At 44.8% G+C, this 15017-nt stretch overlaps 1 long non-coding RNA gene across 1 annotated transcript in view; it reads left to right on the forward strand.

Annotated features, from left to right (window-relative positions):
* The window catches only part of LOC138260731 (uncharacterized), a 31270-nt gene extending 18467 nt beyond the window's left edge, over nt 1-12803 (forward strand). Inside the window, exons 2-3 of the long non-coding RNA XR_011198947.1 lie at nt 11493-11608; nt 12236-12803. This is a non-coding gene — a long non-coding RNA (uncharacterized lncRNA). The remainder of the gene's footprint in view (nt 1-11492; nt 11609-12235) is intronic.
* Nucleotides 12804-15017: the final 2214 nt, after the last annotated feature.

Consider the following 15017-nt stretch of genomic DNA (forward strand, 5'->3'; position numbering starts at 1 on the left):
GGCAATCAGACCAATTAAGCATCACCTTATTGGTTTTGCGGAACAGCAGGGATGGGTAGCCCCTTTGGGCGTCCAGTCTATAATAGAACCCTCCCTATCTGGTGGTTCCCAATCCATCAAACAGAGTCATAACCCGCACTCTGCAGACTTTGAAAGCCTTATTAGGGCAATGGCTAAGGAACACAATTATAATGCGTCTGCTCAAAAGGTTAAGTCCACCGATGATCTAGCATCCTCCTCTTCTGATCATTCATCTGAGCAAGGGGATGATCCTCCCTGTAAATGCAAAAATAAATCTCATCATCAAGAAGAACACTTCCTACTCCTAAGGTCCTGACTTTTGAGTCGGAGGACATTGTCTATCCCCGATCTTCATTATGGTTGCCACCTCTGGAGGTGGCGGATTATGTGGAATCCCACATTAGGCATGGTTTTGACAAGGAGGTTCACTCCAGATTGCAGTCTGAGTGCCCCAGACCAGATTTCCCTTCTGGGGTGACAGAGACTCCATAATTGGACACTACCCTGGTCACTTTTCTGAAAAAATCCTCTAAGGATCTGAAGAAAGGCATAGATCGCGCCTGGCGAGGGTGTCAGGACAAGCTATTAGATGTTTCTGGTCCCTTGACAAAGATATTGGAATTGGCCTTTTTCAGCCAAGGAGTCAGGAGAAGCCATTAACCTGGATGTTTTAGTAGGTTGGGCTCAGAGAGCCCTTTGCTTCCTGGGGAATGCATATTGTACCATCTCTTCGGAGCGTCGTTGTTCCATCTTGATTAAGTTAGACCCCAAGCTGGCAGACCTTGCTTCCTCCGAGTAAGGTCCTATAGCACAGGGCTTACTGTTTGGTTTCTCCTTTCATCAAGGAGCTTTCAAAATTTGTTGCAACATACGCAAGTTTGGACAAGGCCCAAGGTTCTATTAGGCAGGTGCTGCGTCCACTTTTTCGAAGGGCCGTACACTACAGAGGACGTGCCTTCGGCCGCTTCAACCATCAAGGTCCTCAAGGTGGATACTACCACCAAGGAAGAGGGGGCTTTCAAGAGTATGACGCCTCCTCTTCAACCTTTGTTCCTTCCCACCCGAGAGCTGGTCGCTCCAGGTTCCGCAGAGGGAGATCCAAGGGAAACCAATCTTTCTCCCAGGAGTCAGGATCCACAGGTGAGCTTGATTGGGAGTTCAGATGTAATGTTGGGGGCAGGACGAAGAGCTTTCTGCAAGGGTGGTATCAAATTACTTGTGACATTGGGTCCTGGAGACCATTCAGGGTTTCAAGCTAGAGTTTTACGAGTCCCCAGTCCAGCATTTTCTTCCCCATCCAACGTATTTTTCCTTTCAAGAGCGCAGTTTCATTTCCGCAGAAGTTTCTGCGCTATTGGCAAAAGGCGCTATTGTCAAGATCTTAAAACACCCTTTCGGTTTTCTCAGTCCTGTGTTTCTGGTGGACAAAAAAGTGGGTGGTTCATGTCTTGTCCTGAACCTAAAAGAATTCAGCGGTTTATTCGTTTATCGACACTTCAAGATGGAGGGTATTCACTTACTGAGGGACATCCTCCAGGAGGGAGACTGGATGGTTCGCTTAGACCTAAAAGATGCTTATCTGACCATTCCTATTTTTGCTCCTCACCAGAGATTTCTTCAATTCCAGTGGGAAGGCATTTATTACGAGTACAAGGTTCTCCCTTTGGCCTGTCATCAGCCCCCTGGTGTTTCACAAAGGTGATGTGACTGGTGGTAGAGTCCCTTTGCTCTCTGGGGTGCGTCTAATAATTTATCGAGACGACATTTTAATTATGGCTCAAGACCCTCTTCTTCTTCATTCTCATCTGGATTGGACCGTCTCCCTGCTTCAGAGTCTGGGTTTCATAATCAATGTCCAAAAATCGATTCTAGTGCCATCTCAACGGATGGATTTTCTGGGCTTCCGGATAGACTCCATCCGGTCTCAGTTAGTCCTTCCCCCTCAGAGGATTCATTCAATCAAGAGGGAATTGAGATCACTATTGTCCAGACAGACTGTATCATTGAGGGCGATTGCCCGCATGGTGCGCCTGCTCTCTTCCTCTATCCAAGCGATTTTTCCAGGTCCTCTCCATTACAGAGCCCTACAGAGGTTAAAGATCTCCCATCTGCAGAAGGGCCTCAAGTATGCTGACCAGGTTCTCCTCTCGGAGGAGGCTCGTACAGAGATGAATTGGTGGTTGGACCACATGGAAGCATGGAATGGCAGAGCTATCTTCACCAGTCGTTGGGGCTGGGGTGCCCATTGCAGTTCAGTCTCCACAGGAGGCCGTTGGTCCAAGACAGGACTGAATCTTCATATCAATTGTCTGGAGCTTCTAGCGGGCTCCTTGGCAATCAAGAGTCTGTTCCCGGTCAAGGCGAACTGTTGTATCCTTCTGCACATGGACAATATCTCAGCGGTGAGATATGTCAACAAATTGGGGGGGACCAGATCCCACATTCTAGCGGAGATTGCCAAGGATTTTTGGCATTTCTGTCTGCAGCACAGGATCTCAGTGATTGCGGAGTATTTGCCAGGGAGCAGCAACTTGGTCGCGGACTGGCATTCTCGGCATCTGAGAGATTTCAGCGATTGGAGGCTTCACCCCAAAGTCTTTTGGGCACTTTCTGCCCAGTGGGGCCGTTTTCAAAAGATCTGTTTGCTTCATGCCTCAACTGGCAGATCAAGCGTTTTGTCAGTTGGAGGCCGGATCCGGAAGCATCAGCTACGGATGCATTCCTTCAGGACTGGTCGCAGGAGCAGGGGTATGCCTTTCCCCCCTTCTTGATGATTACCAGGGTCTTGTCACAGATCAGGCATCAGCAGGCGGATCTTGTTCTAGTGACGCCTCTGTGGAGGTCCCAGGCCTGGTTTTCGGTGGCCATGGAGTTGAGTTGCGATCATCTGTTTCTACTCCCTTTTCAGGAGGAATCTCCTTCAGGATCCGCTGAGCCTTCCTCATCCGGTGGTTCTTTCGGGTCAGTTGTCCCTTGTAGTGTGGCGTCTTTCAGGGAAAGATGGAGTATCCCAGGACTTTCGCAGGAGTCTTCCGCTTTCATTGCGGGATCCTGGTCCTCCAGTACGCACAAGAGATATGCTTCCGCTTGGAAACAATGGAGTACTTGGTGCAGTGCTCGGAACGCAGATCCTTCTTCAGCAGATTGCAGTTTGGTCCTAAACCTCTTATCCTCTCTAGCTGCGTCAGGTCTAATATATTGATCGATTAATAACTATCGGTCTGCTATTTCAGCTGCGGGACACTTGCCAATTGAGGGCAAACCAATAGGGAAACTTCCCATTGTTTGCCAGCTTTTGAGGGGTATCAGATTTGCCAATCCCCCTCAGCCCCGTTATTCTACTTTGTGGGATGTAAACATTGTTCTTTGTTTTTTGGAATATTGGCCTTCCAACAGGTTCCATTCTAGGAAGCAGCTTTCTGCCAAGCTCACAATGTTATTATGTTAAATTTCCTGTAAAAGTGGCTCGGATGTTAGAGCTCTGGATATAGTGGGGGTTCTCCCGAAGGAGTGACTTTTTCTATTTCACGTCGGACTAAGTGTAATTTGAAATCAGTTTCCTATCCCAGTTTTGTAGACAATAACAAACTGTGTGTGGTGCAGTTTCTCAGAGTTTAGGAGGTAAGTACAGGAGAATTTTGCTCTTATATGGGGGGTCAAGTGCTCATTTCCTTAGTTACACCGTATCGCCCTCTTTCGTCGGCCCTCTGGCTAGATGGATGCAATGGTTATTGAATGAAGCAGACATTGATATTTCTAAATTTGGTGCTCATTCCTCTAGAGGTGCTATGGCCTCTAAATCCTTTGCCCTGGGTTCTCGCCAGGAAGATATTTTAAGAGCAGCAGATTGGTCTTCTCCATCAACATTGAAATAATTTTACTGTAAACCTATTGTTGATTTTGCAATCGTATCAGCTTTAAACAAGCATAATCTGAGCCTCAGGTCCTGACATAGAATAAAAAAAATTCTAGCATTTGCGTTAAGAATTTTTCAATTCGATTAAGGACACGGAGGCGAGGATTATACCACTGCACTGTTGACATCTTATTGTTTGATTATGATAATATGTTGATCATTTAAATGACGTGTTTTACTGTATTTCAGTACTTTTCTTCCCCCCCTTTTTTGGTATGTATAGAATCATTTCTATGGTTGTTCAGTTTTATGGCCTGATTTTTTTCTCTCTTTTAGGAAATGAAGAAAAATAATTGGTCAAGACATTCTTTTCGTTCCTCTGAGTTTTCCGGATGGAAGGGATTTTTCTCTTCTGTAATTCCAAGTTGTTCATTCCTTCTTTAGGAGTTTCGAGGTTTCCTGCTAAAACACTTGGACTGTTCTATCCTTTTGCGATTTTGTTCAAGCAAAGAAAGAGGAGTTGAACTGTGCGAGGCAGCGCTTTATAGGAGTAGTCCTCTATGATCATCACGTGTTGATGTGACTTTTGGGAAATGTAGTTTTATGTTGTGGTTACTTTTGATTGGCTGCTGTAAAAATGAAGCATAGAAAGAGAAGCATAATCCTCGCCTCCGTGTCCTTAATAGAATTGAAAAATTCTTAACACGAATGCCTGAATTTTTTTTACCCTTAGCCAGGGTTTAGCTCACCAGATGAAGCACAGACATTTACTGCTATGAACAATACTTTGTATTTCTGCCACTAGAGGGCAGTAGAGATCTGCGCTTAAGCCTACCTTCACTTGATAGTTACAGACAACATTCTTTTCCTGCATTCCCTTCAAATGCACTTAATTAATTGACAGCTCATCCACCACTGCGCCTGGGATGGGGCTTTACCTTTTTCCTCACATTCTCCTCCTTTTCTGCTGCAGTTTCAGGAATTGCAGTAAATCATACCCCTCCGCAAAGATAACTTATCAGTTTAACCTTCCAAGGTTGATACATTTACAACAATTAAACCTGGTGATAGTAACAGTGGTTATTAACAGTGCTTACAAGCAGCAGAAAGTGTGCTACGAAGCGATATATCATTAATATTATTTAATGGCTTGGCTGTTGTCCACAGAGAGTACTACACGGGATATAAATGCACTAATATTATTACTATTATTATTGTTATTATTATTGAAGTTCATAGAGCAAATAAAAACTGTTTTCGAGAAGCCGTGTTTAATTTGTAAAATAAATAAATAAGTGCAGGGAACCAAAGTTTTTCTGCGCTGCCGAATGCCAGGTTTGCTGATTACCAAGGCAGCCCAGTTTTGATTCCACCTCTTTCGTTCTCTACTCAACTCTTCCCGTCCGTTTAACTCAGTCCATCAGGTTCATTTCCAGCCCTGCTTTATCCATTTGCCAGACACTCAAGTACCCTTCAGCTTCCAGGCCAAGGCGGGCATGCGTATGGTGTGTCAGGTCCCTTGCATGTCCCTTGCATGTTATGGGCTCCTCATCAATCACAAGAAGTCCTGAAGAGTTTGCTGGGGCTTTGTTATGGACTCTGTAAGGCTGTCTTTCTTCCCAACCATAGAGTTTCCAGAGTGTATGCACACCTGTCCACCTCATTGCCTCAGGAGAGGACACCACCATGGACTGGCTCTAGGTGTTCTGCCGCCTTTCATTGATAGTTTCGTGGGTACTTTGAGAGGCCTTTCTGCGGAGGGGTGGTGCTCCATTCAGATTAGTCTGGTTTATCCTACTAGAGTTACATAGAGGCATTGCTGTGGGCTCTTCGGCTATTGGGCCCTCACTTTCAGGGCCTTGTGATTCCCTACACCAGCAACCAGGTCATGAAGTCACCTGTGATCAAGCAGTCTGGGTTAGTTCAGTGGCCCTGGCCACCCAGGCTCTCTAAATCGAGTGGTGGGCAGGGCACCATCTTCAAGCTTTGCAAGCCTCGCATATTTGAAGAGGAGACAACATAGAAGTGGATGACCATATAAACTGGGTGTTCTCTCCATCCCACAACTCCGTGCTTTCTCGGTCAACAGTTTCGGAGGTGTGCTACAGATTCGGGTCTCTGCAGGTGAACCTCTGTGAGAACCAGCAATGCCCCTCTCCCCTGCTTCTTCTCCAGGGTTCCAGAGGAGCCGTGTGGTGGGTGACTGCCGTGTCCTTGGCCTCCTCTTCCCTTTTATGCATTCCCACCCTTTCTCCTGATAGCCAAACTGTTTATCTTGTTTCGCAGCAAGAATGTGGAAGTCATCCTGATTGTTCCTTTTAGCCTCCCATGGATGGTTTACCAGCTTTCGAACATGGTTCTGGCACCGTTGTGGATCTTACCTTTGGACCTTAGCTCTCTGAGATGTCTTCATCTTGCATGTCTGCTTGGTGGTTGAGAAGAAGGGTCTGCAGCTTTAGGACTCTCCAGCTCTTCTTTGGTGGTCTATGTTCAGGAATTTCATGGAGGTTCAAACGGGAAGTCTTGCGAGCACCAATGTACTTCCACACTCTGGATTCCTGTGACTCCGAACCCCATGGATGTTACCGCTCTTACAGAATGGGTTCGCTATAGGTCTGGCTGTTTCTACCTTTTATGTTTAGCATGATGCTGTTAGGGCTGTCATGAAATAGCGACACAGGCTTGCTCGCTACTAAGGGAAGAAGCGCTCAAGCACATTACAACAGAGGCAGTAGAGAAATAAGGCATCTAGTTAGACCAGCTGTAAATAATCTATACATTAATGGTATGCACAATCATATGATCAAGAACACTGAAAATATTCCACCAGTAAACAGCAATAAAACTCCATTACTTCTATGAGCCAATGACTCCAATCATCTAGCAAAAACTGAAAACGGCCTCCAAAATCAGCTGGATGCTTCACCCCTATAGTGCAACAGAATTATCCCAAGGTGAACCATTTCCATTCTATGTTTATGGGGCAGTGCAGACATCAACAGCCTTTAAATTGGATGTACATACAGTGGAAAAAAAGTGGGAATTGAAATATCTTGGTACATTCTTCCTTTAGACTCTAAAATCGGAAGCATTTATAATCTATAGAACATAGAAGGCTTGGACACTAGCCAAAACCATCCTAATATTGTTAGCATGCTGCGGAAATAACATCTTCCAATAGTTAGGAAGCACCTTCTCTACTTATACACATGATCATCAACAGTGGAGCTAAAATCTAGTCTACAACACTCTGTCAACATTATTATGGAATTCTAAAATCCAGAAATGCAGCACAGCAGCTAGATATTCCCCATCGAAAGCAAGAGACATGAAACAAACAAAGCTCAAGGCACACACCGCAAAAGTTCAAAGTTAGCCAAATTAAACCACATACACATCTGCTGGGAGGGAATTTCAAGTACAGAATACAGTAGCCCACAGATGGCATATTTCATGAACCTTGGAAACCATTTTACATCCTTACAGCATCACTTCATGTCTCCTAGAACGACATTAGTGAAAGCGGAGGCAAACTCTTGCTGAATCAAAGTCTAAAACTGAAATAGCCAACGAAGACCTTTCAAGTCACCTTGACTACTATAAAGGTATGAAATGAGGAGAACTTTTTGAGGCACCTGAAACACCACTGTCATGAAAGCAGGATTCGGCCAACTTTGACAGCCACATATTCTTCATGCAATTGTGGAGAGGTAGCCAAAGTGAAAGGGGGTCAATTCTTGACAGCTTCCTAGCCTGCGACATCAACAAATGAGTAAAGAGACAGTGCCATATGTCCGGGTGACCAGATGCCCACAACATGACTCTAGAACAAAAATCGTATGGGGGGATTTTAACTGAAAAAGATGTCATAAAACTGTGGATCTGTTGGTGGACAGAGACAGTAAAATCACTTTGACAGCAATAAGATTCATATGAGAAGCAGCAATAGAGGCAACTGAGATTATTGGAAGACATATACTGTGGCACTTAAAAAACATTTTGCTGAGAATCGGGTTGAAGGAAATTGAATTAACTGGTGATTCCTAGTGCTTTATGCTAGAATGTCATCACAAATGTTTCATAGTAATCAAGCCATTTATTGCAAGTTGCTGGCCATGTGTTTTTTCAAAACTAAAATTCATAATTAAAATATGTACATAAAAGGAGCTAGTAGTCAACCATTTTTATCCATTAGGGTGCTCAATTGTTACTCAAATTATGGTACTCCAACCATATCACACACAATAGGTGAATTGATTAGACCGCCTCAGCCATTGCATACATTTATTTCAAGGCACATTTTAGTTTGCACATTCTTATACATCCACCTAAACATAGGCACCTAAGGTTAGCTACTCGAAGGCACTCGTATTTACCAATAAATGTGTGTGCAAACATATATGTTAAAGCTCCCAATCACCAAGTTCATCACCCCACTGGCCATTGACTCGAGACACTACATGTTTTTAGCAGACCTGAATTCCCACATAGGCGACCCCAACAACCTCAACTCCACCAAACTTCTAGACAACCTAAACAAAATTGAGCTCAAACATCTAGTCGCCAGCCCCACACATTGCAGGTCACACCCTGGATCCCATTTTCACAGCCAGCAACAGACTTAAATTCTCCCACACAACAGAGATTACCTGGACTGCCCACCACCTGTGCACTTCACCATAACAAGCAGACCAGAGCCCTCCACCACACTCTCCACCACTTACCTGTGCCCCCACCACCCCAGGGTGGATAAAATCTCAGAAACCCAATGGACTTCAGTCCTCAACCCCAACAAACCCAACCCCTCCGGCAGCCTCGAGCAAGATGCCCGCAATCTCCTCGAGTGGATCCTGAACTTCACCAGCAAGGTCGCCCCCTACAATGAACTCCAACACCAGAAGATCTGGCAGACCTGCCTGCTAGTTCTCCCCCGAACTCCTCAAGCTAAAGAGAGAATGCAGATGGCTAGAAAGACTATGGTGCATGAGCAAAGACCCTACGGACCACACCTCCGTCAAGGGAGCACTCAACAAATACCATCTTCGTCTCAGAGAAGCTAAAAAGGACGCCCTGAACATCCGCATCGAGGAAAGCACCAACCGCTCCAAGGAACTCTTCAAAATCATTAGAGTTCTCCTGCCCAGCAGCCACCAACAACACTATCCAACCCTTGCAGACTCTCTGTGACTCACAAGCTGGCTACTTCCACGACAAGATCATAATCATCTACAGCAAATTCCACCCCAACACACCAGCATTGACCACCTTCTGACCCCTTCCAGCAAGTCATCACCAACTTGAAGCCTCTATCCATCTAGGAAACAGCAGCCCTCATGAGTTCAACCCACTCCTGATCACCCAATGACTCATGCCCCCACTACCTATTTAACCTGGGCCAGACGGAGATCAGCAGTATCCTCAATGCCTCCACAACGACTGTCACCTTCCCTGAAGCATGAAAGCAAGCTGAGGTCAAACCTCTCCCGAAGAAACTGTCCACTGACCCCAGAAAACTAAAATATTACCGCCTGATCTGACTGCTTCCTTTCCCAGCTCAGGTCTGTCCTGGAAAGAGCTATCAACCGACAGCTCTCTGAACACCTGGAAAAACACAATCTACTGGACACCACCCAATGCGGTTTCCACGCTAACCACAGCACCAAGACCGCCCTGATGACCGCTATGGATGACATCAGGTCCCTCCTTGATCTCTCTGCCGCGTTCAACAGCATCTCACGTCCCATCCTCATCTCCAGACTCCACTGCATAGGAATCCGAATTAACACACTCAAATGGATCCTCGCCTTCTTCACTGGTCACACCCAGAGAATCTGTGCCCCACCTGTTACCTCAGAGCCCAAGAACATCATATGCGGCGTCCACCAGGGGTCCTCACTCAGCCCCACTCTCTTCAACACCTACATGAGGCCACTGTCCGAGATTGTGTGCTCTCACTAACTCAACATCATCTCATTCGCCTATGACACTCAGCTCATACTCTCCCTCTCAAGAACCATGCCAGCACCCGGGGCTAACTTCAGCAGCACTGTGACCCACGTGGCTGAATGGATGAGTGTCAACTGCCTGAGGTGATCATTTTCGGAAACAAAACCTCCCCCTGGGATGACACCCGATGGCCCTCCACGCTCGGGCAACCCCCAATCCTGACTGACCATGCCTGTAACCTCGGCGTCATCATCAACAATAAACTCTTCTTCAAGCGACAAATAATCGCAGTGGCCACCTCCTGCTTCCATGTCCTCTGCATGCTATGGAAGATTTTGTGATGGATTCCCATTGAAGCCAGAAAACGGTAACCCAAGCCCTCATCGCCAGCAGACTGGACTACGGAAACACCCTATACGCCCGACTCCCCACCCAACTCCTCCACTGCATCGTCCTTGACCTCCCCAGGCGAACCTGCACCACCCCCCACCAAAGAAGTCTCCACTGACTGCCTGTGCACAAGAAGTGCAAATTCAAGGTTCCTACCCTTGCGTACAAAGCCCTCCACAACATCCGACTCAGTCTCGTCAATCGCAGACTCTTCTTCCACCAGCCCACCAGAGAACTCCAATCAACCTCCCACTCCTTCGCACAAGTCCCGCAAGCTCGCTGTTGCGTTGGTCGTTCCTTCTGCTACCTCGGAACCATGATCCGGAACGACCTCCCCCTCCACCTGCGTACTGCGCACACCCTCCTCGACTTCAGGAAGGAGCTCAAGACATGGCTCTTCGATGAGAGGCTACCAGTTCACAGCGACATCCCTCAGCGCCTGGATACCCCAGAAGGTGTTAAAAGGCACGCTCTACAAATGCCAAATGATTGATTGATTGAAAACTCCATACCTTCAGCTTGTAGCAGGTTATTTGAGGCACTTCCTCAAGAAGGACGGCGAGTAACAACCCGAGGTACTGCAGGTTTGCAGAGATTTCAGTTGGATTTGACACGAGAGGGACGCCTACCAATGATGGAAGGAACTCCTGCTTTGTGGAAGAATTCTGAAGATTTTTCATCTGACTCGAGAGGAACATCTACTAACAACTTTATGCACTGCAGGTCTGTGAATAAATCGCAAGTCTCATGAAAAATGATACACGTGTTGATTTCTGTTTTTGAAGAGCCTGATTTATAACAAGAACAGGATTCGAGGCTGGTGAGAACTTGTGTGGAATATTGTTTATTGTTCCATTTTAGATACTGTATCCTTTTCTTGCTGTATAACTCACTTCCTACTCCACGAGCTCTGGAAATGTTTTAAATGTGTGCATGTATATGTCTGCTCGAAACACAATTTTGCCAGCAGTATTGTCAATAAATAATTATAGTAAAATACGCAAACCTGCCTCGCTCACATTTTTACTGGTAGTATGCCACCTTTACGGTTATGCCTCGGATGTCTGATAAGTGTTCAGAAATACCCTCTTTCCATGTCCACCTGCCTCCCCTCGTCTTGTTCCCAGTCCGACTTTTTCTGTCCGTGGGCGGGGGAACACGGGGTAGATTTTCTCTATAAACAAGACCAAGACTGTTGGCTTTGTCAATGGCGGTTAATTCTGCAGCAGAAGAAACAGCCCTGGCCTCTGTCCTTTGATCTCTCCATCTTTGTTTACAGTCCTCGCCTTGGAGCGCGCCCAAGGCTGAAACCTCACTGCACATCAAAGGCTACTGCGGCTGGCGATATTTCTCAACTCCCAGGTCATCCTGGTCTGACATGACCCATATCATCAGGTAAACTGCCGATGCCTGCAAGGCTTTGGAATAGCTAAACCTTTTATTAAATTGCTGAACTGTTTTTCAATTGGAGATGAGATGAGATGAGACAATAATTTAGTGTAGATTCGAAAGCGCTATACTTTAAAAATTGTGTTTACATTTTTTTATTAACTTTGATTGGTAAGTTTGTATAATGCTCATACAGTGTCTCTTTAATTAATTAATTTATTTATTAAATTGTAATATTGATGTATTCAGGCAAACCCAGAGCACATTAGCAGCATGTAAAGGCAGCAGTGCTGAAGTGACTACAGATATCATTCTATAGACACAACTACAAGTGTGAGTTCCATGTAGGGGATGAGGAATGTCCAAGGTCATCTTGGCTGGGAAAATCGCAAAGATCAGACCAAAGCATAAACCATTCAAGATGGATTGAATAACCCAAACCTTGAGCCATTTTGGGTTTTGTAACTGTTTTTGATTTATTGCAGCCAGTTCAAGCTTAGTGACATCAATGGCAAATTTAAATTGAAAATGTGGTACTTTGTTCAGCTTCACCAAAAATTTAAATAAAATGTACTCCTGTGAATTGATTAGAAAACAAGTATTTGCATCTTCACTGATGTCTTTGTATTTTAGGCAAAAGGCAAAAGATGATTTTGAAGAAGAGGTCCTGGCCATACAAGATTGAAGCTCACCACACAGCGCAGCTGTCTGGTTGGGACAAGGCTTCTTGTGGGCATTATAAAAGCTTCCCTGGAAATGCATTCCACCCATTTTTCACCATTGGCTTTGTGATTTGTAACTCCCTTTTCTGGCTTCTGTTAGCTGACTTCATTTATTTTAGGCTGTCCAGTATGTCTTTGTCTCTCCTGGCCATCACTCCTTGTATTCGTCCATGGGTCCACACTTTCTGTGAACAGTTCTTTAAATATTTGTTCTTATCTTGTTACATTTGCTGTGCGTTCAAAGACTGAGGTCAAATGTCAGGTATTGTCTTCTGAGGGAGCTTGGTGTTTCCTTTTCTTTCTCTGACTTCAAAGTGGGAGGATTTATGTGACAATCTTGCAGGTACTGGGAAAGAAAAGGTTTTCTTCTAGAACACAACAAAATGTAAATTTCTGTAAATGAACTGTGCAAATATTTCAGAATATATCGCTATTAGAAAAGCATAATTGAAGAACATGTTTTTGCATCTCGGAAGTGTGGTGGAAACAAATATCTTAAAACATTCTAAATAAAGCAGTACACTAGGTGATGCCATTTCATTATCGTTTGTGAGCTGTATAGTTTTATCAGTAAAACTGTATGTGCAAATGTAATACTCATTTCAATTGGAAATGTGTTGTCTTTAATGACAGTGCGCTAGCACATCCATACATACTCCACACTATGCCACTCCACTCTACCCTACTTCACTCTACAACACTCTTCTCCACTCTACACCACTCCACTCTACACCACGCCACTCTATGCCACTTGATGAAACTCCATGCTACGACAGGACAGTCCACACCACCACACTCCACTCCACTCTATGCTAGTCTATGCCATTTCACTCTAGGCCACTGTACTCCACTCTACGACACTCCACTATATGACCCTCCACACCAGTCTATGCTATTCTATGACACTCCATGCCCCTTTATTTCACTCTATGACACTCCACTCCACTACTTTACAACCCTTTACTTCACTATATGCCCCTCAACTCTATTCCCCTCCACCTTATGCCCTCCACTCTGACACTCTACATTACTCCACTCTTTGCAATTACACCCTCCATCACTCTATGCCACTCCACTCTATGACATTCTACTCCACTCTACAACACTCTACTCCACTCCACTGAATGACACTATTTCACCCTATGCCACTCCACTCTATGCCCCTCCTCTCTAAGCCACTCCACGACATTTCAGTCCATGACACTCCATGACACTCCACTCCTCTCTGTCTCTCTACTCCCCTCTTTGCCACTGTACTCCACTCTTTGCCACTCTTCATCACTCTACTCCACCCTTTGCCATTCCGCTATACAACACCCCACTCTATGACACTCTCCTTTACACCACAACCCTATAGCCATGCTGAACAGCAGCCATGCTGGTGTGCAACATGGCCAAAACACATTGGCAAAGCAAATAGTCCTTGAATAGGTGAGAGGTAATGGGTATGCCAATGCTGGCTCAATAATGGGACTAAAACAAAGTGTTGCCAGTTTTACAGTGAGATGTCAATGTGGCTGTGTAATGGTGTGAATTACAAAGCTTAGATGTCAAAAAAGATATATCTAACCAATAGCAATTGGGAAAGCAAGGCTGAATGTGATTCATGTGTAATTTGTTTTTACACTTTTATATAGCAAAAACAGGAGCAGAAGAAATTGGAGCACTTTACATGAGCCCCAATTACATTCCAGAAAGCCACTTTCATTTTTGTTTGTTTAGGTATGGGGAGATTAAAGGTCTAATTTCGATACTGGCAGACGAGTTACTCCATCACAGAGGTTACGGATATCCCATCGACCAAAATCTAAATCCCCTAGGCTAGAATGAGATTTAGATTTCAGTGGATGGGATATCCATCACCGTTGTGACACAGTAACTTGTGCACCAATATCTAAATTAGGCCCTAATAGATTTGCCCAGAATCAGAGGATGTTGAGCCAACGCCAAGACTCAAACCTGGTTTCTTAGTCCCAAAGTCAGTATCTCTGGCCGTAACTCTACATCCTCTCCCCACGATGACCTGTCTTTTGGAATCTTGTTTCTCCCCATCCCTCACCCCCTTTGAGGAAACTATATGACTGAATTATATGTTAAGACATTTTGTGGTTATCCTCAATGGGAGAGAATATGGTGAGTGATATGGAGGTGTTTGATGTGAGGGAGACTCCAACCGACACATAGTTATGAGAGAGGGTTAGAAATGTGAAAACTACTCTGGTGCAGATGAATTGAGCTGTTGCTGGCTAGCTGGGGAGCCGTTTAAAAGTTATATTGACCACACCCCTTAGCATCTTGCAATAGATCCACATTTATCCCTTTCTAAAACAAGCATTGGCATAGCCAATACGATTGGCCTTCGTAATCTGGTAACATGGTTATTTATTTGCTTTGTTATTACAAGCATATGGCACATAAATAAGAAGAAAATAGAAAACATGCTGGCACCACAACGAGACCGATATATGATTGCAATGAAAAGAGTACATTTAAAAAACATTCAATGATGTGGCCATCTTTCCTTGTTTTTCATAAGTCTTTCATTAGTGTCATGCATTTTAATATTCAGAGACAAGGATAAAACATCTTCCTAACCAAACAGTCAAATCGCAGAGTTACAATGATACAATGTTACTTACAGAGTATTTGCAGCAACTTTAAAAAGAAAATACATCATCAACTTGCTGGTCACC

This window comes from Pleurodeles waltl, chromosome 10 (genome assembly GCF_031143425.1).
Source record: "Pleurodeles waltl isolate 20211129_DDA chromosome 10, aPleWal1.hap1.20221129, whole genome shotgun sequence".
Lineage (NCBI taxonomy): Eukaryota > Metazoa > Chordata > Amphibia > Caudata > Salamandridae > Pleurodeles > Pleurodeles waltl.